The sequence below is a fragment of the Pinus tabuliformis genome, chromosome Q, assembly GCF_031772625.1.
Source record: "Pinus tabuliformis cultivar Carrire ecotype Pingquan chromosome Q, CPIR1, whole genome shotgun sequence".
Classification (NCBI taxonomy): domain Eukaryota; kingdom Viridiplantae; phylum Streptophyta; class Pinopsida; order Pinales; family Pinaceae; genus Pinus; species Pinus tabuliformis.
In genome coordinates, this window is record NC_142296.1 from 1073242755 (window position 1) to 1073270658 (window position 27904).

Here is a 27904-nt window from a genome sequence, read left to right on the forward strand (position 1 = left end):
GGATGAAAATTATTTAACCGGTCTCACCGTGGTGAATATAGTTGCATGTTTGGGAAAAGTTATTAAAGTTATATTAAAAATTAGATATTGAAAAAACTTAAATATTAAATAATATTAAACCTATATTAAGTTTTTTATCTAGAGCTATTTCACTTAAAATTATTAAGTGTAATGACTATATTAATTTATATGTCAATATTGACTATGGTTAACCAGGTGATTGACATGAGTTAATATATATATTAATATATTAATGTATAGCTTAATATATTAATGTGTAGACAAAATATTATTAATCTCTTATTATGTACAGATAAATATATTATTAATATGTTAATGTATAAATTGATGTATTGATGTATAAATTAATGGGAGATGTATCATAAAGTGTTTTGATGCTTATCATGGATTGATTCATATTACTCTTTACTAGCCATTTAATTTATATGGTTGCATTAGTTATATGAACATATTGCATATATGGTCATTATATATTATTTCATATACTCAACTACATACATAGCACAACAAGAAAATTTTGTAAAAAAAACTACATTACTAACAAATAGTTACTATAAATTCCATATTGTTAAAAATATTACTCATACATGTATTCTTAGTGTAAATCTATTCCATAATAAAATAAGTTAAGTATTTTTTATTACATGAAATCCTATATCAATTATATTAGTAAATTAGAAAGAAATTACATATAGTATATAGGGACTCAAATCTACACTAGTCTTTTATAACATTAAACATGGTAACTTCGGTCATCCTTAACAAAGAGGATTACCGTAAGAAGATGTTAGATCATCTTTACAATAGTGGTAGTTATAAAAAACTGCCCAAGAACCCTCTTAAGAAAGTTTCTAGGACTGTGGCTCTGGCCATCAAGTCTAGTAGTTCGGTGAGCTCTCTAAGCCACAAACTCATTGAGAGCAGTCCCCTTACTCCTAGTATCTATGGGTTACCTAAGATTCACAAAGAAGGAATCCCTCTGAGGCCTATCATCAATACCATTGGTGGTCCGACCTACCTTCTTATTAAGTTCCTCACCCTGAAACTTAAGCCCCTGGTTGGCCACACTGAGTCCTTCGTGAAAGACTCTACTTCCTTCATTAAGGAGCTTAAGGTTATTAAAATTTACCCTGAGGACATCTTAGTCAGCTTTGATGTGGTCTCCCTTTATACCTGCATCCCTATAAAGGAGGCCTCGGAAGTGATCTATCGCCTAACAGATCCCAATGCCGCGCATTTGGTTGAGATCTGTCTCACTTCCACTTTCTTCTATTTTGAGGGTGAGTTCTTTGAACAGACTTGTGGTGTTGCCATGGGCTCCCCCCTTCCCCTATTGTCGCCAATCTCTTTATGGAAGATTTCGAAGCCAAAGCTCTAGCCTCGGCTCGTCTCCTTCCTAAGCTTTGGCGAAGGTTTGTAGATGACACTAATGTCATCTGGTCCCATGGCCATGAGGAGCTGGATCGCTTCTTCAATCACCTCAACTGTTAGTCCTCTGCCATTAAGTTCACCATGGAAAAAGAGGTCAATGGTTGCCTCCCTTTCCTAGATATTCTTATTTCTAAGAATATGGATGGCTCTCTCTCCCACTCAGTATTCCGTAAGAAAATGCATACTGAGTAGTATCTTCATGCCGATTCCCATCATTTCCCTGCTCAAAAGATGGGTGTTCTTAACACCCTTGCTACTCGTGCCCTGAGGATTTCTGATAATAAGAGCTTTGATAAGGAGAGATCCCATCTCCTTAATGTCTTTGTGGAGAATGGTTACAGTAGGCGCCTAGGTCAGAAGGCTTTCCTTAAAGCCTCTAAAAATGTGATGATTAATAAAGAACTGAAGGAGCGCCGACTAGGGGTCCATCTTCCCTATGTTCAAGGAACCACAGACAAAATTGCTCGGATCCTTAAGAGGTATGATATCCCCTCTACCTTTAGGCCCCTCAACACCATTCGTAAGTCCCTCCGATCGGTGAAAGATCCTGTTGACCCCATGGACATGAAGGGTGTCTACTTGATCCCCTGTTCTTGTGGAACCCCCTACATTGGGGAAACAGGACGCTCTATCCATCAAAGGATAAGCGAACATGCAGCTGACTAAGACATGGGAGAACCATGTCTTCAGCGTTAGCAGAGCATGTGGAAAAGACCAAGCATCAGGTTTGTATTGAAGAGGCCAAGGTTGTCGCTAAGATTGCTCATTTCCATCATCGCGAATTCAAGGAATTGAGATTGAAAGAAGGCCTAACAATCTCAATAGAGATGACACCTGGAAAATCAGTAGCTATTGGATCCCTGCCCTATCATCGTAGTTTTCTGTGTTCCCCCTGGAGCCTTCCTTCTGGGGTTGATCCGTTTTGCTCTGTGGTTGGTTTTGGTCTTTTTCCTGTCCATCCCCTTTTTTGTCGTTCTCTCTATTTTATTTATTTATTCATTTATATACCCTATATTTACAAGTATTTAGGATTATTATTATTATTATTATTATATATTTTTTTATATTTTTTATTTTATTTTATTTTATTTATTTATTTATTTATTTATTTTTAAGCATTATTATTATTATTAGTTTGATTATTATTATTTAATTTATTTTTATTTTCATTTCATTTTATTTTTTTTTTTTTTTTTTTTTTATTTTTTTTTTTTTATTTATTTATTTATTTTTATTTATTTTAATTTTTTTTTTCAACTGTCTTTTACCTAACTTTTATCTAAATAACTGAATATTATTACTTTAATATATATATATATATATATATATATATATATATATATATATATATATATATATAAGTAATTATTAATAAATAATTTAAATAAATAAATTAAATTAAAGTTTTTAACTAATCTTTAAAGTATTTTATCTTACCTATTTTCACTCTTTTCCATAAATAATAATATTAATAATAATAATACTAATATTAATATTAATATTAATATGAATAATATTAAATTAATAATGGTATTTTGTCTACCAATTTTAATAATATATTAATATCAAGACTATTTTACTAATATAATATTAATTAATAAATAACTTAATTAAACAAAAAAATTACTTATATATAATAACAAATAAGTTAATTAAATTAAATATTACCTTTTCTAACTAACCATTTATATTATTTTATTTATTGATATTTTTAACCTTAACTATATATTTTAATTGGAATATATATATATATATATATATATATATATATATATATATATATATATATATATATATATATATTTATTTATTTATTTATTTTATATTAACAAAAGTTAGTGAATAAATAAATAAGTGAATTACCTCCTTAAACTAACCCTAATAGTATTTTATTTATTTTGAATCCTAACTTTTATTAATAACCTATTATTAATACTTCAATATATATATATATATATATATATACATATATTAATAAATAAATTAATTAATTTTTTAAAACTAACCATTAAATAAATATTTTATGTATTAATATTAAAAATAATAATAAAATTAAATTAATGAACTGTAATTTGACCTGGGTCCGTAGGTCAAAATTAGTCGTTGGTCGATTTAGCCGTTGGAGTCTCTGCTCAGACTATTTAACATGCTTAGCTGGATCTGTTTCTTCAACTTGTCCTGACGATGAACCACACTGGTTGGTTCGAAACGCGTCGACAAAGGTCTTTCCTCATGTGATTTTCGCCGAAGTTCTGCTTACAACTATTATGGATCACAGAAGCCTCAATTAAATAATTAATAATTTTAATCTTTTTTTTAATGTAAATATCATTTTAATATATAAAAACTATTTTATTATATAAAATAATAATAATTTGATTGATTTAATTTATTTTAATGTGCATGATTTATTTTTTATTGATGTAGGGATTAATATATGGGTAGATGGACAAGAAAACCTCTCAAGATTCCCAGAACCTAAGGCAAACAGATCAAGGGATTTAAGGTTTTCCAAGAAAGAAATATTCAATCATACCAATCTTAGACAATAATTGAAAAAACAAGGACGAGTGGAGACCTGATTTTCCTTTGCACGATTTTGTTGGAGTAGTCAGTGTGGTAGGGAAGGAACCTTCAAAGAACTCCAAGAGTGAGACTTGCACACAAGGTGGATAACAAGTGATTTGAAAAACATATATAAACCTTAACAATTCAATATACTAACATATAACAACATATAAAAAATTGAATGCATAAATATCAAAGAATTTGTCTAAATCATAGAAGCATAACATATAAAATATGAACATTAGACTACGATGTAGATAGAACAATAATATATCTATATTAGTAAATCAATGATGGAATATTATAGCTATTAGGTGTTGTAACAAGTCTTCCTCCTCAGTCTCTCTCTCAAAAGTATCTTGGCAGCATGACAATGCATGAATTATGATACCAATTACAAAGTCACAGCCTCCAATATATATGCAATAGAAGGCTCTAATTTTGAAAAGTTCTTCAGCAATTCACATTAGGAAAAATCCAAAAGGTTGGAGGATGTCTCCTTGATTTATTTATTTCTACCTGCTTAAAAGGCTTTGTCGGGATAGGAAACATCTATAGATAGGTTCGAGGTGATCCTTTCCAGCTTTTCATATTCAACTTTGAGTGGATGATGGAGTCACAATGAGCTAACTCATTATTTTTTCTTGTGACCCCGTGAAAGTTAGGTAACACACCCGTATAGAGGATACATATCATGTATAGCTAGGGTAACGTGTTCTGCTGGTTACTGAAAAATGTTAGCATGCATCTTGCTAGTTTATGGGGTGCGTTACTATCAAAAATAGGCCTGCAAATTAGGATTTTATTCCAGTCCAAGTTACTCTTATCCTCTGAGCTAATGAGGAGGTTAATTCCAATGTAACAGATGCCCCATAAACTGTGAGATCAGAGAGGAAGACGATGGTCAAAATACTTTAGATAATGTAACTAAAGAGAGTTTTTTGGAGCATAAAATATGAAGGAGACATGTGAACAACAAGCATATGTAAGAATATAAAATGATGTCTTGAGTTGGGAATTCCCATGCTCAGTAGAAAAGCCATAATGATATCTAATGAAGGTATGAATACGTGTCCAACAATAGGCACAATGTGGATAGATGTCATTATCTGATCAATCTGATAAGTTGTCTCTGAAAATAATAGTCGCAACTTGGGAGAGGAAACAAGGTTGAGTGATGTAAGCCTTTACCCAAGGTCTTCATCATTGCTTCTGAAATAACATATTTCTGTGCATGCAAATAAATGAGTTGAATTCGGACATATGAGAAATCATTTAATTACCAAATAATGATGAAATTTCTTAATAGATGCGAGGATGGATAACAATAGGGATGATAGTCTCCAAGATGCACAGTACAGTCTAATGAGTGTGAATAAAATGATTTGGCAGAAAAAACTCATAGAATCGTTCAAGTGGGTGTCAATGATGAAAAACCCCAATCAAATGCATGGAAACCTTCTACTGAGGACTGCAAGCTCTAAGGTACTGAAATGTTTCTCAATCTACTTCCTATATAAGATGTTGAAGTCGATAGGAAGATACGTGTCAAAGGTAGGAAATATGGATTCCTACATCTGTTGACGTGAAACAGGACATGGTAAGTTATTTTGGAGATAGTTTATAAGAATGGACAAATTGACTCGGGAAAAATATTTCATATGAGTAGATGGTCAATACAAGAAGAAGAGAATAGTTTTATCCATTGAGAAATAGAAGACACAACACCAGGAAGGCCAGGTAGCTTAGATTTAGGAACATAAAGAGGAATTAGAAAAAAAGATGCAGGCATATCTAGGTGTCAAGACAAGACTCATAAAATGGTAAGGTTCACAAAGAAGCTAACAGAAAGAGGAATATTCTCACAAAATTCTATGTTCAAGGTATTAACAAGGTACTATTGCCAAAAATTCCTTCAAAATATAGATAGTATAATTATTGTTCTGCTCAAATTTTCCCAATATGCTTAGGTTTAACGAGCATAGAAAGGGTAAACTCAACGGTTTTTTCAAATTCTGGGAGTTTAAAAATAGGTTAAAGAAGACTCTAATGGGGTGCCTTTTTCATGGTTGATGACCAGGTGTGACAAAGGGTTAATAATAATATACCTGGAATAGTTTATTTTCCTAGTTGGTCCATTGAGCCCGAATAAATTCATACACCTATGCTCAATAGGCATCGACCTCATTTTGTTATGAGTGAAAAGGGCATGAAGTGAACTTGATATTCTCTGTAAAAAATTTAACAAAGTCAAAAGAAGAAAAACCATAGTATCCTTTTCACTTTACAGCAAGAAAAATATAGAAAAATAATCACTCAAATCTTCTTCATAGGAGTTTTACGAGCCCGAAGAAGATAACTCAGGGTTTTTTCATTTAATGAGAGAGAAAAAGTCCCTAAAAAGAATGCTTAGACAAAGTCAATGTTAGTCAATTATACATAAAATCACTTAGGATAGCATTATAACATGTAAAAATATTTGAAATATAGTTACAAGGAGCTTTAGAAAATAAGAGGAAAAACTAGTCTTAAATGACAAAAACTCAGTTCAAGCATACCTCCAAAGTTTTATAAAACAGAATTTTGGTCTTCATTTTCACAAGTTTATGTTTGGTGAGAGAATTTGAAGGTGAAATAGAAGAATATCTTCTTAGGGTGATTGTGATAAATATGGGAAACCACTCAACTTCCATTTAGTTCTATGTAAGAGCACTAATCTTGTTCTTTCATTTACTTCCTTAATTATTGTTTTTCACTAGTAATTTTTAATTTTTAGGCTCACCGAGATGTATTTGGTGTGTAAAACGAGTTCTCAGTTTATAGTTTCGTGTGCTCATGCCTTTCCTAAGATGGGAGAGCACATTAGCATGCAATGTGGACTTAGGGGTGCCCACATTAGCCATTCTGACGTAAGAAAAAATAAAATTCTTCAAATGGCAGGGTAGTGCAAACAAGAATATTTAACCAAGGGTTTTGAATTATGTAGGAATCAGTTAATCAAAATAAGCCTATGGATAGAAAGATCTCTTAGCTAGGAATAATTTTAAATTATAAATTATCTAGCATGTTTGGCCACTCTGAGATGATGCAGTTTACTCAAGTATGCTAGACATGATCTAATGAAGGCTAAGGAGGAACTATTAGCATGGATTATCTAGCGGTGGGATGAACACCAAGGGGTCTTCAAAATTGGGGATGATGAGCTTTCCATAGACAAATATGGCATATATTTCCTCACTAGATTATCATGTAGAGGTGCATGATGAAACTTATCAGGAGGGAGATCAGATCCTAGAACCACAAATGATTTAATCAACACTTATTATGGGCCATGTGTATGCAAAATTAGCAACATAATTTCAATATAATGAGTGAGGGGAAGACCATTAAGGTATATCTTATGGATGATAGTTTGACTGGAAGGGGTTAAGATCCAAAATGTGGTCATGAAAGCCCAGATTATTTTGGCATTGGATTTCCCACAACCACAGGTGTTTTTCTATTACAAGAGTGTCCTAAGGCGAGTGAAGGTAAAATTACAACATGTAAGACTCGAGCCCAAAGAGAGTTTGGGTATGGTACATTGATAGTAGCCTTCAGGCTAGAGAGAGTGCCCATTTTGAGACCATGGGTGAGTCTAGCTATAGAAGGTCCAAGAGAGCCCATACTAGAGAGATGGGCAACCTTCTTACCTTGGATGGGAGGTGGACCTATTAGACACTATTTTGATGCAGTTTACTGGTTACAACCCCGAATTCCAATGATCAAGGACTTATCATATGTTAGGATGAACTATTAAAGGGATCCATAGTTGATCTTTCCACCCAAGACATAATGGGGACCAATCGGTGAGAAGGAAACTCAGCGACAAAAGTATTTTTTGACTTTTGAATTTTTTTCAATTTATTTGTTAGGGTGAAACAATCTAGCACGATCTCTGGCATGACATAGATGTGACACTTGTACGTCCTATGGGTAGGCTTCGACATGTCATGCGTGATGATCAACTACTTGGGGCTGCAATAGCAGCAAGGGTTGTGGTAGCTACCAAAGAGAGGGATGACACTCAAAGTTTGTATGAGGCTACTAGGAACCTCAAAGGTCTTACTATGGGTGTGCCACCTCTTCCCGTGAGGGAGATATTGATCCACTTGTAGCGGCACACAGTGGGTGTACCGAAGAGGTTTTTGGTACCTCTTAGGAGGATAGCTAGGGCTGTGATATGCTACCATGATCAATAGGAGTAGAAAATAGGTGATAGTCATAGGGTGTAAGTGCCAGCCTTAATGAAGCCATTTCATATAAAACACCTAATCTTTTGAACGTTTTTTTTAGGTACAAGACTTGAAACAATATATAGATATCTATATATAGATATCTATCTATATATATATATATATATATATATATATATATATATATATATATATATATATATATATATATATATAGATATTGGCATTATTTGGTTTATTTGATGTTTTTTATGTAAAATTTTCAACGAAACTACACAAACATGAATGTGACTAAGATAAATGTGGAAGATGCCATTATAATACATAGTTTTCTAATGAATCAACTAATGCATTAGATTCTCTTGGAATGTGTTCATAAGTAAGATACTCAAAATTACGTTCCAAAAGTCTAACTATTAAAAAATGACACAATAAAATTGGATTACAAATATGATAATGATTGTTCAAATGCATAAAAACTAGTTGGGACTCTAACCCAATCACCAAATTTGAAATTCCAATAGATATAGCCTCTATAAGAAGTTTGATGATAAACATATACTCAACAACATTGTTAGTAGTATGAGTAAGGAAGACCCCTCTAAAACTAAGTAGCTCTAAATAGGTTGTGTAAAGTACCCATGTAGTTGATGCAATGTTCCATGTGTGATGATTGGCACCATCTGCATATCCGACGTATGGCAAGGGTGAAGTTGAAATATATGAAAAAAGAGAAAAACGCATGAGAGAAATAGCCAAATATATCACAAATAAACCAAGCACACTAAAAATAAACAAAATTTATATTAATAAATTATAAAGCATACACTTAGTGCGGGACTAACCATAATACCTTTTCAGAGAGAGCTTGTTATGGGGCTCAACGAGTGAGATTCCATCACAGTCCTAAAGTTTATAGGCTCCTTTAGAAAGGACCTTAGTGACAATGTAGGTACTGATCCATAATTTTTGAATTGTTCCTGGCCCCAAGAGGTCGTGCTTTTGATCATACACTAAAACAAGATCACCCTCTTGGTAAGAACGTGGCTTAACTCCTTTTTCATATTGAGCCTTAACATGATGTTTGTGTGCTTCAAGTCCTAGTATAACATCTCAATTATTCTCATCCAAAAGACGTAGTGATAACAAGGATTCCTCTTTGGCAATAATAATGAGAAAGTGTTTAACATTGAGTTTGAGTGATGAGATATGACACTCGATTAGAACGACTACTTCCAGACCATTAAAAAGTTGAAATGGTGTAAATCCTGTAGTAGTCTTGATTGACGTTCTATATGCCCAAAGTGAAGAATATAACATTATGTGCTAGCTGGTCTTTTGATTGACTACTAATTGGGAGATCATGGTCTTGAGGACACCGTTAATAGCTTCGACCTAGCCATTGGCTCGTGGGTAGTAGAAAGATGAATGGTCATGGAAAAAACCAAGCATAGAGGTTAAGTTACACGTCATGTGATTCTGGAAATTTGATCCATGGTTGGTAATGATTATGTATGGAACACCAAAGTGGTTGATTACTTAATTAAATCGGAATAATTCAACAGTCTCTCTATCGGCCTTATAAGTAGGAATGGCTTCAACCCATTTCATGAACTAGTCGACACTGACAACGATGTAACCGTGACCATTTGATAATGTGATATTGCAAGTGATGAAGTCTATTCCCCATTTAGAGAAAGGACCAACAACAAGTAATGGGTGTAGGGTATCAGGGGGCATGCACATTTAATTTGTATATATTTAACAAGGGTGACACTACTGGATTGCAATGATGCAATATTTGAACAAAGTTGGCTGGGAGTATTCTACAGGAAATATTCTTTAGTGATGTAGCCATGATCAAAAGTTTACTGTTACATGCCCCAACATGGAAGTCATTGAGAACATGTTCCGCTTTGTCATGTGTGAGACAACGTCGAAGAAATGAGTCAACACCATGACAATACAAGGTATAATTTAGCACTAAGTAGTGCTTTTCTTGGTAGCGGATGCAGCGACAATCATATTTCTATAGATCTAAGAAGAACCATTGGGTATGAAGATACACAAGGATATTTATATATTAGGAGTCAAAAGATTCAACCATATAAATTGATTCCTCTGGCATTGGATCATGTGCTACCTCTCATGTGTCAAATTTGGGAAGATCTAATAAGAGTTCAATGAAAACTAAACACTTATTTTAATAAGTGGTGGTGAAGGCCAAATCAAATTGCTAGAGGATTACTATATGCTTGCAACACTTACCTCCAATAATTTGATGAGACAAAATATGTCTCGTAGGGCTCTCTAGGGAAATGAAATTAGTTTTACATAAAAGAATATAATGCCAGAAGTAGTTGACAATAAAAAATACTACCAATGAAAGTTTCTCCACATGTGAATACCTAAGCTCAAGTCTACCTACACCTTTCGAAAGTCAATATCACATGCTCACTATGATCATTTTCTTCTTGAACCAGAACCATACCAATGAAGGATGGTGAGGTTGTGAGGTATAATAAAATGTCATGTGAGTAGTCAGGGGAACTTAGAAGTGGGGTTGAAGTAAGAGATTTTTTCAAGGCATCAAAAGATATGTGATCCTGATCGTCCCACAAGAAAGGAACTCCTTTCTTCAATAAGCAGCTGAAACCTTTTTTCAATTCAACATAGTTGATAATGAAGCAGTGTAAGAATTTTTCCTTCCCTTGTAATCTTTGGAGTTGAGAAATTGATTTTGGTGGGGACAATTACCTAATCGCCTTAAAATTTTCAAGATCAACTCATATCCTGCGCTTTGATACAATGAATCCAACCAAATGATTTGACAATGAACATGCACTTTTTTGGATTGAGATAGATGTGGTAGAACCAACACCTAAGAAAGATATCTCAGAGATGAGCTAGGTGTTGTGCCCGATGCTTGGAGTAAGTAGGGAGCTCATCCAAATAAACTTGAACAATCTATCTGATGTCATGAAAAGCATAGTCCATCACCCTCTGAAAATAGGTTCCTACATTCTTAAGACTGCACAAAAGTTTTTAGTATGCAAAAGTACCCCAAGGAAAAAGAAAGAAAGTTTTATGTTGATCGACCGGTTTGATAGTGATCTGGTTATAACCCGAGAAGCCATCCATGAAGGAAATTGATCCACATCTAGCACAATCATCGATAATTTGGTCAATGAACAAGGTAGGATATTTTTCTTTGGTACAAACAATGGTCAAATCATGATAATAGATACATACCCTGATGGTTCCTTATTTTTTTCAACATGAACCAGGTTAGATACCCATTCTGTCAAGGGAACACGATAGATAAAACGAACTTTCAACAAATTTTAAACTTTTATCTTGATGGAAACTATCTTTTGAGGGTGTAGTGGCCAAATTATTTCCTAAATGAGCTTGGAATCCACGTAAGTCTTGATCTCATGCTTGAAAATAGATGGATCTATGCCAGGGATAAGACCAAAAAACATCGCAAAATTGCTTAAATAGGCAAGGGAAACTTCCAATATCCTCAGGAGTGTAGTCTGCTTCAATCTAAAACTTTTCCATGATAACTATCTTTATTAAGGTGTTGACAAGGAAAGTATTCAATATATTAGCTAATTTACTTTTCATATCCATATCATGAATAGTCATGTGGAGGGAAGGAACAGTCTCAAGATGATTAAAAGGTAGTACTTCTAGAGAATCTTCGTTCAAGCTAAATGGGCAGGATACTAAGACACAATGATGAAAAAAATCCCAAGCTTTCTTTTCTAGAGACATGATCTCCATGATACCCTCATCTGAAGGTAAGACTTCATTAAGGAAATCAATAGAAGGAGAAGTGATGAGAGAACTAGAGTTACCATTAGTCATAACCAAAGCACACAAAGAGTTAGATGAAAATTCAATAGTCTAATAAGAAATTTCCCCTATTGACAATGACATGTTCTCTCCATAGGAATCAATGGAAGAAGCTGTTGGGAGGATCCAAATATCTGTTTCACCATTCAAAATAGTAGAGACCATTGACATGACCAGTGGAACGTCAGGTGGTGGGAGAGGAAAAACCTAAGAGCAAGGAACCCTTTAGAAGCCTCTAAACAACACTAACATAAGAGTCAAGTATGCCACCCACTAAAGGAATGTATTCACTAGGTAACATGTGAAAATCATGAGCACAAAAGGAAAATTGATCCACAGTTATAATTTTCCCATCCAAAGGGAAAAGGACGAGATGAAATACATATGAAACAATGGAAATCATATAATAGGTCCAACTACGCTCGAAAAGCGTATTGTAGTCAATATTGTGATCTATGACTTCAATATCCATCATTATAGTTTTCTCACCAAGAGTGATGGGGTAGCTAGATGGATATCCCCTTGGGATGAAAGTGTGGCCATTAAAATATTTAAGGGAATTTGATGGAGGTGAAAGAATGGGTGAACCCAAGGCAAGTTGACTAGAATTATCCATGACACAAGTTGACTCCTTTTCATCAATGATGGTGTAGTGAATGGATTTGCCTTTATTTATAACTTGCACTTGTAATTCAAGCTAATAGGAGAGAGGAGGTTTACTTTTCTCCATGTCAAAAATAGCTAGATTGGAATCTTAGGATCAATCCCACCTATGAACGAAAGAAAATCTTTTTGTTTTCTAGGAAACATTGTAATATTTTGAGTGCCGACATAACATAGGTTGCTTGTGTTGATCCTCTACCATAATGTAGTTTTGGGTAGCATGGATGGATGGATCATGTGTCATACATCGAAGTGTCCCCTTTGGGGGACGAATCACAGGGTTAGAAAAAGGCCTTTAGATATGTTGACCATTGGGTAGTAGCGGAATGGAACTCAAGGAAATATCTGAAGTGTTTAGGACAAGATTTCTATATTTTTTGGCTCTTATTCATAAATAAACTATTTCAAAGGTATAAACAGCTGATGATCCTTCTTCAGGAGGAGGGGAATGTGGGCTTCCATTTCCCCCTTTTTTTGATACTTTGACATCTACAGATAAATACTAATTCACTAGACAAGTAGTTGTGCCTAAAACAAAAGTTTAAAGTGTTTTATACTTTCTCTATAAGAAATATATAAGAAGAGAGGATAGAAGGCCTACCTGTAGTTCCGCTTTCCTCTCTTCTCCCTTGTATCAATTTCGTCGCTCCTTCCCATACTTAATCCGCTTGAAAAGTACCCTATCAACACAACAGAAGACAAAAACTGATCAAATCATATGATCCATGGGATATAAATGAAAGGAATCAGAAGCAATTCATACATATAAGAATTATGAAAGAACACATCATATGGAAGAAGGTTAAAACATTTTATTAGATATAAGAAGGAATTACAACCATCAGTATTTGATTCAAAGTCAATCCTCCAGCTTGGATCCCATCCACATCACATCAAAAGTAAGACAAGTGTGCGTAATCACATCATTTTCTCCAAATTCAAGTCTCATAACATCATTATCTCCTTACAATTCAACATAATCCAACCCCTGATCACTTATATGAGTGGTCAATTTATAGGAAGATGAAGGAGGTTTTCTCATTAATGGTGACAATGAATGGCCTTCCATACTTAGAATTAGTTCCATGGAGGAAGGGATGAGAGGATAGGATGATCCTTAACACATTCCTCATCCATTTTCGAGCTCATAGGAGTTGATAAGAGAGGGAAACTTCTAGATGACTCCAAAATATAAGAATATTCCCCAAACCCTATGTGAATTTCGCTCATTCTCACCTAGTGTAGGTGAAAGGAAGCTTAAGTGCTCTGCAGACCACCCTAGAAGTGGACTTAATTTCTCTGCAGTGCACCTTCATAAGGGCTTACCTTTGCTGGTCCTTCTAGAGGCAATTTCTGGATGTCTTAAGTCGTGAAACTTTCTAGGAAGGAGGCATTCAAATGGGTGACTTGTTTAGGGCATGTAGTAGTAGAAAGTAGGGTTAGATGAGCCCTAAAACACTGATCTGAATGTTGGGATTTGATGTGCCCAAATGGATCTATAACAGCAGTCCCCTAAAGCATGAAGTCAAAAAAATGCCAATGTTGAATGAAATGCTTTACGATGTGATGAGGAGTTATCGAAGTGGAAGGTGACCTACATCAATTACAATACATATATCATGATATTTCATTTTACATGAATTGCTGAGGGAAGGCATACCCATGCTCAGCTTATAAACTTTCATTACATGTACATAAATAGTCATCTACAGATATAGACCCATGATCAAAATGACTATCAATATAATGCCATTTTACATATGATTTAGTACTCTTGATATCACAGCCTAGATGGATGAAACTAGATCCAGGGTATTTAATCTCCTTCTACTATTCGCTCAAGTACAAGTCTAACCATGTGAATATGTGATCTAAGTCGAACATGGGAAGACACCATCTGACCACCAGCCGATGATGTAAGCTGTTAATAGTTGCGAGAGAAATCACCGATAATGATAATGATCCTAAAGGTCCTGTCATACATTCTGCATGGTGTGAATGGATGATTTGATGTTGAAAACCATACAAATTCTTTTGGTCAAAGGCCATTTATGTATGCCTATCTCCAAAAGTGAGAAACCTGCCATTGATGCATGCAAGCCCCAAGATACTGAATGGGTGTTTCTAGGTCAACTTCTTAGATAATGAGTTGATGTCAACAAGAAGAGACTCGTCGCAGGAAGACCTTGATGTATCCCACATAAATGACACGAAATGAGTGTAGTGATTTTAGAGATGGAATTTTACTAACGACACAAGGTTCAAGAATGGCGGTTATGAAAATGAAGGTTTATGGTATTGCAAAAGATGGATTTTGACTAAATGACTTCTCTTGAACATGTTGGCGACACTAAAGTGAATTGGTAGCATTGACTCAAAACAAAGTGATGGATGGTATGATAGACCAATAGTATGATAACTATCAAGCTAATAACCCAACCTAGATAGTCATAGTGATGGAATGAAAGTGTCATGTTCAAGAGCAACCTACTACCATAAAGTGGTTTTCCCTTTTTTCCAATTTCCCCAGTCATTGCTGACTGGTACCTCTTTATTTTTATCAAGCTTTAGGACGATAACATATTCGTGTTGTATACTTTCACCCATTGGGAAAATCCATCACTATTTGATGTTTTAACAAGTTTAGTGAAGGTGACAATCGGTCTTGTCTAGATGGACAAGTTTGTCGCTATTTGATGTTTTTAACAAGCTTAACGATAAAGATAACTTGGTCCTTTTCATGTTTAGAGAGTTTGAAAAGGTACAAAAAGAAAACTACAAAAGTTATTTTTTGTAAATTAATCTCCCAAGTCTAAAAAAGCGTAAAATAATAAAAGAGAGATATCTTTTCCAATCCGTTAACGAGCTGGAAAGGACAAGCGCTCGACAATCTTTTCATATTTAGAGAGTCTTAAAAGAGCTTAAACAGGACTCCATTTTGATCAATGAGTGGTGTCTAGGGTAGCAAATGATTCCAGTGATGTTGGAACTCCTCAAAACATGTTGATTTATGTGAAGAGGTTGACTAATAAGACCACTCATTGCAATTGTTCCTCAAAAAAGGTAAAACAACCAAGTGAAAGTGTATGATCGGCCAAAGAGATGGTGGTGATAGAATGAAACAACCGAGGCTCATCTAATAGAAAAGGATGATAGAATGGCAATCAAAAGGGTTAAAATGGAGATGGGTTAATTTTTACATAATCTTGAACCATAGGGAACTATGCTTGGATTCAGTTTCATGTTTACACAAGCTTGAAATGATAAAACTATGCTTGGATTCAGTTTCAGTTTTAGACAATACTGAAATGAACAACTATGCCTGAATTCAGTTCCATTTTTACGCAAGCTTGAAATGAAGAACTATGATTGAAATTGTTTTACATTCCCCCAGCATGATGAAAAGGAGAGTCTTCTGTAACCGGATGGAAGTCGCTGCGGTGAAGCAGGACGGTTATCCAACACTTTTTGGGCTTTGTCCTGATAGGGACAAAGGTGAATGGGGTGATTCCTTTCAAATAACCTAGAGGGAAACTTAACTTTACCTAGGTGCATGGCCCCCAAGCTTCATTACATTCACCTAAGTAGACTACTCGTGGCTATCAGCTCGATGGAATGAAGGTTCGTTTACGAGATCAAGTGAAAGACTCGACTGGGATTTTATGAGATCTAATCAATGACTCGACGTGGAACTTCCTTCAGGGGACCTTGTTTAATTTTTTAATGAGCTTGAAACAAGACAAGGAACTTTGCTCAGATTCGACCAAGAATTATCCTCGTATCCTTGGTTTCATTTTTTAATGACACAAGACATGGAATTATCCTCATACTCCTTGTTTCATTTTTTAACGAGCTTGACACAAGACAAGGAACTATGCTCATGGGAACTGTTCATTTTTTAATGAGGTTGACACAGTAAAAGAACTATCCTCATATTCCTTGTTTCATTTTTTAACAAGGCTGACACAAGACCAGGAACTATCCTCAGATCTTTGATTTCATTTTTTAACGAGGTTGACACAAGACCAGGAACTATCTTCATGGGAGTTGTTTCATTTTTTAATGAGGTTGACAAAGTAAAAGAACTATCCTCATATACCCTTGTTTCATTTTTTAATGAGGTTGACACAAGACAAGGAATTATCCTCATTAGTCAATCACAAATCATAAGAGGTCATGAGGGAGAGATCTAGTTCCAATGCCCCCAATACATGATGTACAACATCACTGAATTGATCATTAGTTGATGTAGGTATGGAATGGGTTGCCACATAATTAACTCATGGCGGGGATGATACCACTGGTACAAAAGGACCATTTAAGGAGGATGGTTGACTTGCAACCATATTTGGACCGGGAAATGAAAGCTGGTCAACGATGACAATTTGGCCTTCAAGTGGGAAGCAAATCACTCGAAAGAGTGTTGAAACAATAGCTCCCATGTCATAAACATAGTCGCGCGCTACAAGTAAATTGTAATCTAAAGGGCTTGGGACTACCATCACATTTAGATAAATGATTTTTCCTCCAAAAGTAATAGGTAACTAATGGAGGATTCTTAATGGTTGACTGGTTCCTCTGTTAAAACCCAACAAATTTTGGGTAACAGGCATAAGCAACGGTGAACCAAGCGCTTTCCAAGCAGTTGAGGAAAGGATACTCATAGATGCACCTTCATCTATAATAGTTCCAGATATAATCATATTACAAACTTGTACTATGATTTGGAAAGGTACATATGAAGGAAGACAGAATCCTACCAGTCAAGTCCAATCAAAGGAAGTGACTAGACTACTTGGAGGGGGTACTGTAGAAATGGAAGAATTAACCCCTTGAGTTACACGAGTGGGAGGATTTGCCTCCTATCTTGATGGAATAGGAGTATTGCCCCCAAGCTCATTGGAATCGGAAGAAACAAAAAGAACTTCAATGGTATCATATTCACTCTCTTCGAGAAAGGTATGATTAGTTGAAGGTGAAATCGGGTCAACTGTTACCTCGACCTATTGATTTGGGTTAGGTATAGACTCATAGGATTCACTTTCAAAGAGAGTAGGTTCAACCAACAGTTCATTTGGTTAGTCAATTCATCAACTAGTGATGGATTTAGAGAGAGTTTCCTGTGACTAGATGGAAGTCGTTGCGGTGAAGCAGGACAATTATCCAGCACTTTTTCTGCTTCATCTAGATAGGGACAAAGGTGAATGGGGTGATTCCATTCACATAACCTATAGGGAAACTTAACTTTTCCCTTATTTCCATGAACTTTACTACCACTAGTTGATGGTGTGTCACCAAAATGATCTCGAGAAGTTGATGACATAGGATGATGTGAACGAGAAGACCACTCTTCTAAGATCTAAGGAATATCAAGATAATTTCAAAGAAGATGGTCTCCCGCATAAATTTTGAATGGATATCGAACTTTGTGAGGCTTGATAGACGGTTTCTCATCAGATGTTGCATTCAAAGTAATGGTTGCTTGGTTTCCCCTCTACTGAAATTGCTTCTTCTTCTTCTTAACCTCCTAGTTACTAGTACCAATACTTTCACCAAGCAAATAGGAAGAAGTGGAGGAAGAAACAACTAAGGAAGAAGGAAAAGGGTCAACTGGAGGTTAATATTTTCCAGTTGGAGGTGTACTCGATTGGGGAGAAATCATGATATTTTAAACCAAGGAGGTTGAAAACAACCATACTGGGAAGACAATGGTAAATCCCAGTAGGGATAATGCAACCAAATAAGGAGCACCAATATTTCCGAAAGGGGGAAAAGGACTAGGATTCCCATCAAAAGGAATTCCTTGATTGGTGGACTCCGAATTTATCACCATATGTTTCAACCTAAGATCAACTAAGGAGCGAGTGTGGAGGATATTATCCATAGTCAATTAATTTTATTTTAATCAAAGTAACATAACAAAACAAAAGAGGGATAATCTAGGCAAAAGGTTTACCAAGTACTTATGAACTACAGAATACCTCCTAGCGAACTGAGAAGTACGGGCAGGAAATCTCTCCAAATGCTGTGTTCGGTGTATCATAATGTACAATGCGTCTGACTCGGTTACCTAAGGATGCATAGAAACCTAGTGTTGTCCTCCCATATATACCTGAAAGTACGTGGACGCCAATGCGTATAAGCACTACCTAATGCAAAATCGCATAGTGAGAGCATTCCCATATACTTTACGTACTGTAACATCGCCCTATATATGTGAAGGTACGTGGACAAGCTACGATATACTCATGTATGTGGAATGAGGTATCACACTCGGGATGTATTGCAAACAAGTTTGCGACAACTTCTTTGTTTTACAACGCCTGAACACGTTAGCCTAGACCTCTAAATGTTTTTCGTTAAGTGAGAATGCTCCATTAGGTAAATTCAGATAAATTTTAAGTTGATCTTCTTTAGAATTTTCCTTTCAAGGTTCACCACGTGATGTGTGTTTACAATTCCTAAAATGCAACAAATATGATGAGCATTATTCTCATTCAATTTAACAATGAAAATGCTTAGCTAGTAGGGATAGAGCAATCAGATTTTTGACAAAGAGGAAAGAGCACAATCTATATGCAATTTCCCTACACTATTCCGATCAGCACACACAAACTTTTTCAATATGAACGATGCAAGTTTTTATTGTCGGATCTCTTAATGTTATGATGAACAAAAAGAAATATGCACATACAATCAATCAATCTTTCATAAGAATGAAGACTTTTACGACAATTCTAATTTGAAGAAAGAGAAGACTTTACGGCACTTTCTTTCGAATGAAGAGTAATCAACCATATTATAACTTTGACTATAGACTAATAATGACAAAGAAAAAATTAAATAAACATTAATCAATCAAATCAAATAAGGCTAGAAAAGAATATAAAAATTTGTTCTCTGAGACATGACATTCATTGATCAATCAGCAAGAAAAAAACCAGAGAAAAGTTGGCAAAAATACTTTTTAAAGGTGGGAATTTGACCTAGGGTTGATCAACGCAGGTCAAAGAGGGCCTAACTACGTTGCAGAGCATTGTCTCTCACTCAAGGGTGCTCTGTAGAGCATTGTCCCCTGACCAAGCCTACGCTAATTTCTGAGAGGCCACTCAAGTGTCGTCTAACCTCCATTTTTGACCAAAATTCAATGTAAAAGAGCTGAAATACAGTCAATGAACACAAGTAGGGTCTACAAGAATGTCTTAGGAGGTGAATAAGCTACTAGGAAAGGTGATAATTTCCCCAATGGAGTCACCAATTTGTTTTTGAAAATTTAGCATCTATGGATAAACACTAATTCACTAGACAAGTAGCTATGCCTAGAACAATAGTTTAAAGTGTTTTAGACTTTCCCTATAAGTAATAGATAAGAAGAGAGGATAGAAGGCTGACTTTTAGTTCTACTTTCCTCTTGTCTCCCTTGTATCAATTCCATCACTCCTTCCTGTACTTAATCCACTCGAAAAGTACCCTGTCAACACAACAGAAGATGAAAATCGATCAAATAATATGATCCATTGAATATAAATGAAAGGAATCAGAAGAAATTCATACATATAAGCATTATGAATGAACACATCATATGGAAAAATTTTCAAACACTTTATTAGATAGAAGAAGGAATTACAACCATCAATGTCTGATTCAAAGTCATTCCTCCAGCTTGGATCCCATCCACATCACATCATTTTCTCCAAAGTCAAGTCTCATAGCAGCATTATCTCCTTACAATTCAACATAATCCAACCCCTGATCACTTAGATGAGTGGTCAATTTATAGGAAGATGAAGGAGGTTTTGTCATTAATAGTGACATTGAATGGCCTCGCATACTTAGAATTACTTCCATGAAGGAAGGGATGAAAAGATAGGATGATCCTTAACTCATTCCTCATGCATTTTCAAGCTCATAGGAGTTGATAAGAGACAGAAACTTCTAGATAACTCCAAAAGATAAGAATATTCCGCAAACCCTATGTGATTTTCACTCATTCTCGCCCAGCGCAGGTGAAAGGAAGACTAAGTTCTCTGTAGAGCACCCTGGCAGTGGACTTAACTTCTCTGCAGCGCACCTTCATAAGGGCTTACCTGCGTTGGTCCTTATAGAGGTAATTTCCTGATGTCTTAGGTCATGAAACTTTTTGGGAAGGGGACATTCAAAGGGGTGACTTGTTTAAGGGATTTGATGTGCCCAAATGGATCTATAACACCCCTTACGGAGGTGGTGCTAGGTTATATACAAGATGTTGTTGCTACTGCTGAGAAGGAAAATTGTTATAAGGACTACGAGGCTCCAACCAATGTCATTTTGTGCAAAGAAGTTTGTTCACTCTTTTAGATGACGAAATTTATAGTTTGAATGTTCCTCAATGCATGTCTTTTAAGGGAACTTGAAAAATTTCTCCTTTCCTTTCTTAGATTTAGCATTAACAGGGTATTTTTGATTTGGGTTGTTTTGGGTCATCTACTACTCTTCAAAAGGAGTGGTCCTTTTCTTAGTCTTCTTGTTCTTACCATTGGGTTTTTGTGTAGACTACATAGAGTTAATCACTCTAGTTGGAGTAGAAAATTGGGTAGTAGGAATGAGATCAACAGTAACATACAATTGGGCCACTTTCCTGCTCAATGTTTTGCAGCAAATCTAGTGGTAGTGTTGACAATACTATTAGCATGAGTACCAAGTTGCTGAGTATCGAGAGAATCGAAGGTTTTAGGGAAATTAGGGATCAAATCATAAAGCATGTTAGATTATGAATAAATCAAGTATAAATGTTGGGCACAATGAATATATTGATCTTTAGTAACCATGCCAGACATGGGAACGTACTTGATGATGGGACGTAGAAGAGACTTGTAAAACTAGTCTTCTAAGAGGTAATCTAGAATGGGGACCTTGACTAGCCTCCACCGACGTCTCCATTCATGGATATGATCAAATATTTGGATGGATGTGCATTCATGCATTGTAGTCATAAGTTATGTTCTAGTTTCATAGTGGATAGGTAATTGAAAGTTCTCTAGTAATTCCATGGCAAGGGTGTTCAAATTATTCATTGAAGCTCATGGTAATTCAATGTACCATTTTGCTACATTGCCAATCAAGGTGCAGGGGAAGATTTTGATTTAGATACTATCATCAATAATAGAGTTTGATACACATTGAAAGTGGTAAGTTGTGATGTGTGTTGTCTGGTCATCTCCTTGTTTTTGGTCAGACTTTGAGATGTTTGTAGGAATTTTATGTAGAATCATAGGCCAAAGCAAGTTATGGTTGATGGGTTCATTCGTTAATTTGTAAAAATCTAGGATTCCTAAAGTATGCAAGAAGGTAAAATGTGTAGGTTTCCTTGAATTAGACTACGGAACAATAGGTTGAGTAGAGGGACCAGAAGCCCCCCCCATCAACTAGTTTGCAGGAGGGTACACAGATTGCAACTCAGAGTAGTTTCCTGGTGGTGGAGGTGGGGTTGTATAAAGTGGAAAGCCATAAGGCACACTTCCTACTTGAGGGAGATCACCATAGCATAGGTTTTCCCTAGAATAGAAGTTACCCCCTTGATTCAATTGATATTAAGGGAGGCCACAAATAGATGTAATAGGACTGAGATGAGGGATACTGCTAGCCACGTAAGGCACAGTGTGTGCAAGACCAACACTGAAAATATAACCATTGGAAGGAAAGATTTCAATCAACAACATACCAAATTGTATTGTAGAAGGTATAGGGAATTTCGTGTCCCTAATAAGTATATGCATGCTGGAAACATTGCCCCCAGTTGTAACTATATGGGGGTTATAAATTGGAAAAGGATTTCAACCAAATGGATTGTTGAAGGTAGTGGTACTAACAACACCTATGGGGGTGATAGTAAAAGGTCCAATAGTTGACACAAAATGGCTAGAGATAGAAAGGTGTTGAGCTCAAATCATTGTGGGTGTAGTTGGGATGTCTGGGCTAGGCATAATTTGAATAGTAGGATAACCAATCAACTTAGTTGAACTAGTTATATGTGGGGGAAGTGGCAATGGATAAATTTTTTCCAAAAAGGACTAAAATCCACTAGTAGTCATTGGGACACTGGGAGTGGAAACTAACAAATATTTAATAGGAAAATGTGCAACCTGAATCAAAATAGGACCAAGAGGTAAGTAAGTGGAGGATTCGAATGAGGCAAGATACCTTCAGTAAAGAATTCATCTAGTGAAAGAGACTTTTGGGAAGTATTGTTTGATTCATTATTTGACACTGGCGATTGATTCCTTTGTGCAATGGGGGAATATGATTCACTTGAAAATTCATCCATTGTCAATAGAGGAAGGTTTTATTGGTGTCGAGACAGATGATGGTGACCTAAGGTAGCCATGGTGAATGATATTTTTTAACAAAATTTAAAATTAAGTGTGATATATATATTAGTCTTAATAGCAAAGAGGACACACCTAAGAATACAAAAAAAACTCTAAAAGAGATTAACAAGCATCCAACAAAAAATGTATCTGATAGCCACAACTAGATGGAGATGAAACTCAGTATCAAAGGGCTATAAGAGAGAGTTGGTCTAATGTAACAGTTATGATTACTCCTGAGATTTTCTCGAACCTCGGTAAGAAGGGGCCAAACACCCTTATGAAGATGACGACTCTCCAAAAAAACTAAATATGGAAGAGGTTCATTTATTTAGGTATTGGGGCATCACCCTAGTCACCTTATGTTTGTCCCTAAAATTATGGCCACTAAGTTGACCTCAATTCACAGATACAACTGTGGGGGTCACAGTCATGGGCAGTACGTTGTGTGGGAAGGACACCTGAATCCCCAAATGAACTTTGATATCTATGAAAGGATCCTCGATACATAGAATAGCCACTAAAATGGAATCAAAGGTAGGATACTTTCTCTCACACTCTAATGTTGCCTTGCACTTAACTCCCTTGTTATAGGAGTAGTCCTAGTTGATGTGTGTGCAATATGATTTTCTCTCTTTAATGACACTAGTTTAAGTTTTGCAGACATGGGGAGTTGAATCACACAACCTATCCCAAGACTCTAACCTAAACTAATATGTTCCTATCTTAAAAAAGAAATCATTGGTAAATTTTATTACAATATTGATTTTAAAAGTAGTTGACTAATGTCTTCAGAGTGGTGTTGACTTTTGGAATTTGTGAGACCCAACTAAAATCATGCATAATTTTTAGTTTCAATTCGATGAAGATGACTTTATATAAAGAGAGAGTAACTAAACGTCTTTTCCAAAACCAAGCAGTCCTAATGCATCTCTAACGCAAAGAAAATAAATGCATACATACAATGCTCATATGACAAACCCAATGTAAACTTGAACAAACAAGCTAAAATGACAGAATTTTTTTTTTTCTTTTTATTTTTCCAAACTAATGTAATTAATGTATTTCAAAATAAAATAAAAATATGCATTCATCCAACTAAAACATTGTCGAGCAGAAACAGGCTCAAGGATGTACCAACAAGTAAAACTTCCAAATAGTGAAATCTAAAAAAATATTTGGACAACAAAGGTTCGGCTCTGTAATGTAGGTCTCAAGGATACACATGGAATTATCAACTAGGGTAACACTCTATGTTACAATGAGAATGACATTATAATTCTGTTATGAAACCAGCTCAAGAAAAGATAGAGAAGATAGATCAACGCCTTAGAATTCAGCCTCTTCGAGGGGGCAACCTCCTTTACATTACATAAATGAACAATTCTTGGATGATTCAAATGACAAAACCTCCTTTCTATATATAGGAGTCTAAGGAGTCACAATATAATCCAGCCGACCTAACAATAATAATATAAAGCCACAAAAATAACAATAGAGGGATTCTATGGGGCACAGAAATAACAATATGGGGGTAATAGGGGCACAACAATATAAATAAGGGGTATAACTACAATAGTAATGGGGTAATCACTAGTATTATAGGGACCCAACATGCCCCTCTCCTTCAAAAAAGTGTTGTCCTCAACGCTTGAGTAGTTCTGGATACTTCTGCATAAAATTCTCATCCTCCCATGTGGAATCTTCAGCGGATAAGTTCTTCCACTTGATAAGATACTCTGAAATTGATCGATTTCGTAGCTGTCGAGTTCTTGTTTTTGTGACTGCTTCCGGTTCCAATATAATTTTTCCTTCCTCGTCAAGTTCTGGCAATATTGTTTGAATTGGGAGCTTGTCGCCTATAACCTTCTTTAAACATGAAACATGGAAAACTGGGTGCAATCGAGAAGCTGCAGGAAGCTCCAATTTGTATGCCATAGTACCAATCTTTTGCAACACCTTGTACGGACCATAATACTTTGGTGATAATTTATTATCCTTCTTAGCTTGCTTTAGGGACATTTGCTTATATGGTTGTAGCCGTAGGAATACCCAATCACCTACATCAAAACTTCTTTCACTGCGATGTTGATCTGCCTGTTGTTTCATTCTATTTTGTGCCAACACGAGGTTATCCTTTAAGAGTTGGAGGACTTGTTGTTGATGTTCGATGTGATGTTCCACTGCCTGAACCTTAGAATTTTCTCTTAAATATGATGTGATGGATGGTGGTTGATACCCATAAAGTGCCATAAATGGGGTCATTTTTGTTGCTGTATGGAAGGAAGTGTTATACCACCATTCAGCCAGAGGCAACCATTTGACCCATTGTGTCTGTTTATCAGATACAAAGCAACGAAGATATCCTTCCAAACATTTGTTTACTATCTCAGTTTGCCCATCAGATTGAGGATGATAAGATGAGCTATGAGCTAACTGAGTACCAAGACAAGAAAATAATTCTGTCCAAAAATTTCCAGTGAAAATGGGATCTCTGTCACTTACAATAATCTTTGGGTTTCCATGTAGCTTTTGAACTGTTTCCATAAATGCAGTAGAAACTGTACTGGCTTTAAATGGATGTGATAATGCACAAAAGTGTGCATACTTGGTAAGTCTGTCAACTACCACCATGATGACACTCTTTCCCTCAGACTTGGGTAAACCTGTGATAAAATCCATTGAAACCTCCTCCCAACGTTGGCTTGGAATGGATAAAGGTTGTAATAGACCCGGTGTCTTAATTGTTTCAACTTTATTTTGTTGGCAAACCAAACATTCCGCCACAAACTTTTGAATATCTGATTTAAGGCCATCCCAAAAAAATTCCTTCTTAACCCTGTGGTAAGTTTTTAAAAATCCTGAGTGCCCTCCTAAGGGAGAAGTGTGCAATTCCATAAGAATCTTTTGTTTTAGCTGGGAATTCTTACAGAGGTATAAGCGATCTTTGTACCATAACGAATCATTTTGCCAGCTAAATGTATCAGAAGTACTGGAATCTTGTTGTAGCTTTCGAATAAGTGCCCACACTTCTTCGTCATTCTTCCATTCCTCCCTTGCTTCGTTTATCCAATCTGGTTGGATAATAGAAATGGCACACAACAATGCTTCCACATCCTCATCCTTTCTTGAGAGTGCATCTGCCACCACATTTTGCTTCCCTTTTTTGTAGATGATTTCAAAGTCATAACCCAACATCTTTGTGACCCACTTTTGTTGCTCTTCAGAGGATAATCTTTGTTCTAAAAAGTATTTAAGGCTATCATGATCCGTTTTTACCTTGAAGTGTCTTCCCATTAGGTAGGGTCGCCATTTCTTAAGTGCATGGAGTATTGCCAACATTTCCTTCTCATAAATAGCTTTCTTAAAAACTTTCCCTTGATTGGACGACTTTCAAAAGCAATGGGTCTTTCATCTTGCATTAGAACAACACCAATTCCATTTCCTGAAGCATCACATTCCACAATAAAGGTTTTTGTGAAGTCCGGTGTAGCTAAGACCGGTGCTTGGCACATTGCCTCTTTAAGATGTTCAAAGGCCTTTGTTGCTTCCGGAGTCCATGAAAATGAATCTTTCTTCAATAATGTTGTTAGAGGTGCTGCTATTCTCCCATAATTCTTAACAAACTTGCGATAATACCCTGTCAACCCAAGAAATCCTCGCAGATGCTTTATGGATGTGGGGATTTTCCATTCCTTAATGGCTTTAATTTTGCTAGGGTCTACCTTAACTCCTTCATGAGATACAATATGACCCAAATATTCCACCTCCTGGACTCCAAAGAAACATTTGGATCTTTTTGCATATAATTGTTTCTCCTCCAATAGTTGTAGCACCCTGTCAACATGTTCAACATGATCCTTCCAAGACTTGCTGTAGATTAGTATATCATCAAAAAATACTAACACAAATTTTCTAAGGAATGGTTTGAAAATTGAATTCATCAAACCTTGAAATGTTGAAGGTGCATTGGTAAGGCCAAAAGGCATGACCAAAAATTCATAATGACCCTCATGAGTTCTAAATGCTGTTTTCGGAATGTCTTCAATCTTCATTCTGATTTGATGATATCCCGAACGAAGATCCAACTTGGTGAAGTAAATTGATCCATGCAATTCATCCAGTAATTCATCAATGACAGGAATGGGGAACTTATCTTTAATAGTGAGCTTGTTGAGCTCCCTATAATCCGGACACATGCGCCATGATCCATCCTTCTTGTGCACCAATACTACTGGAGCTGAGAAAGAACTTTGACTCGGTTGAATTATACCAGCCTCTAGCATTTCTGCAACCATACGTTCAATTTCACTTTTTTGGACATAGGGATATCTGTACGGCCTGATGTTTGGAGGAACACTTCCTGGAATCAGATGAATAGCATGATCATGATCACGCATAGGTGGGAGACCTTTGGGAGTCTCAAATACCTTGGAATGATTGTCCAAGACTTTTTGGAGATCTGGAGAAATAGATGATTCCAATGTGGAAACATCTAGCGAACATAATTGTGCAATTACACCTCTTTGCTCCTTTTTTAGAAGCTTTGTCATGCCATTAGAGCTGATTATCTTTCCTGGTTTCCCTGCAATACCCCTTAATTCAACTTCCTTTCCTTCCGTAGAAAATTTGATGAAAAGTTCTTGAAAATTAAAAGCTATTGTACCCAAGGATTGTAGCCATTGGACTCCTAGTACAACATCAGCACCTCCCATTGGAATGGAAAGCATTGGGCTAGTCAATACATATTCTCCCATGGATAGCTTGATATTATGGCAC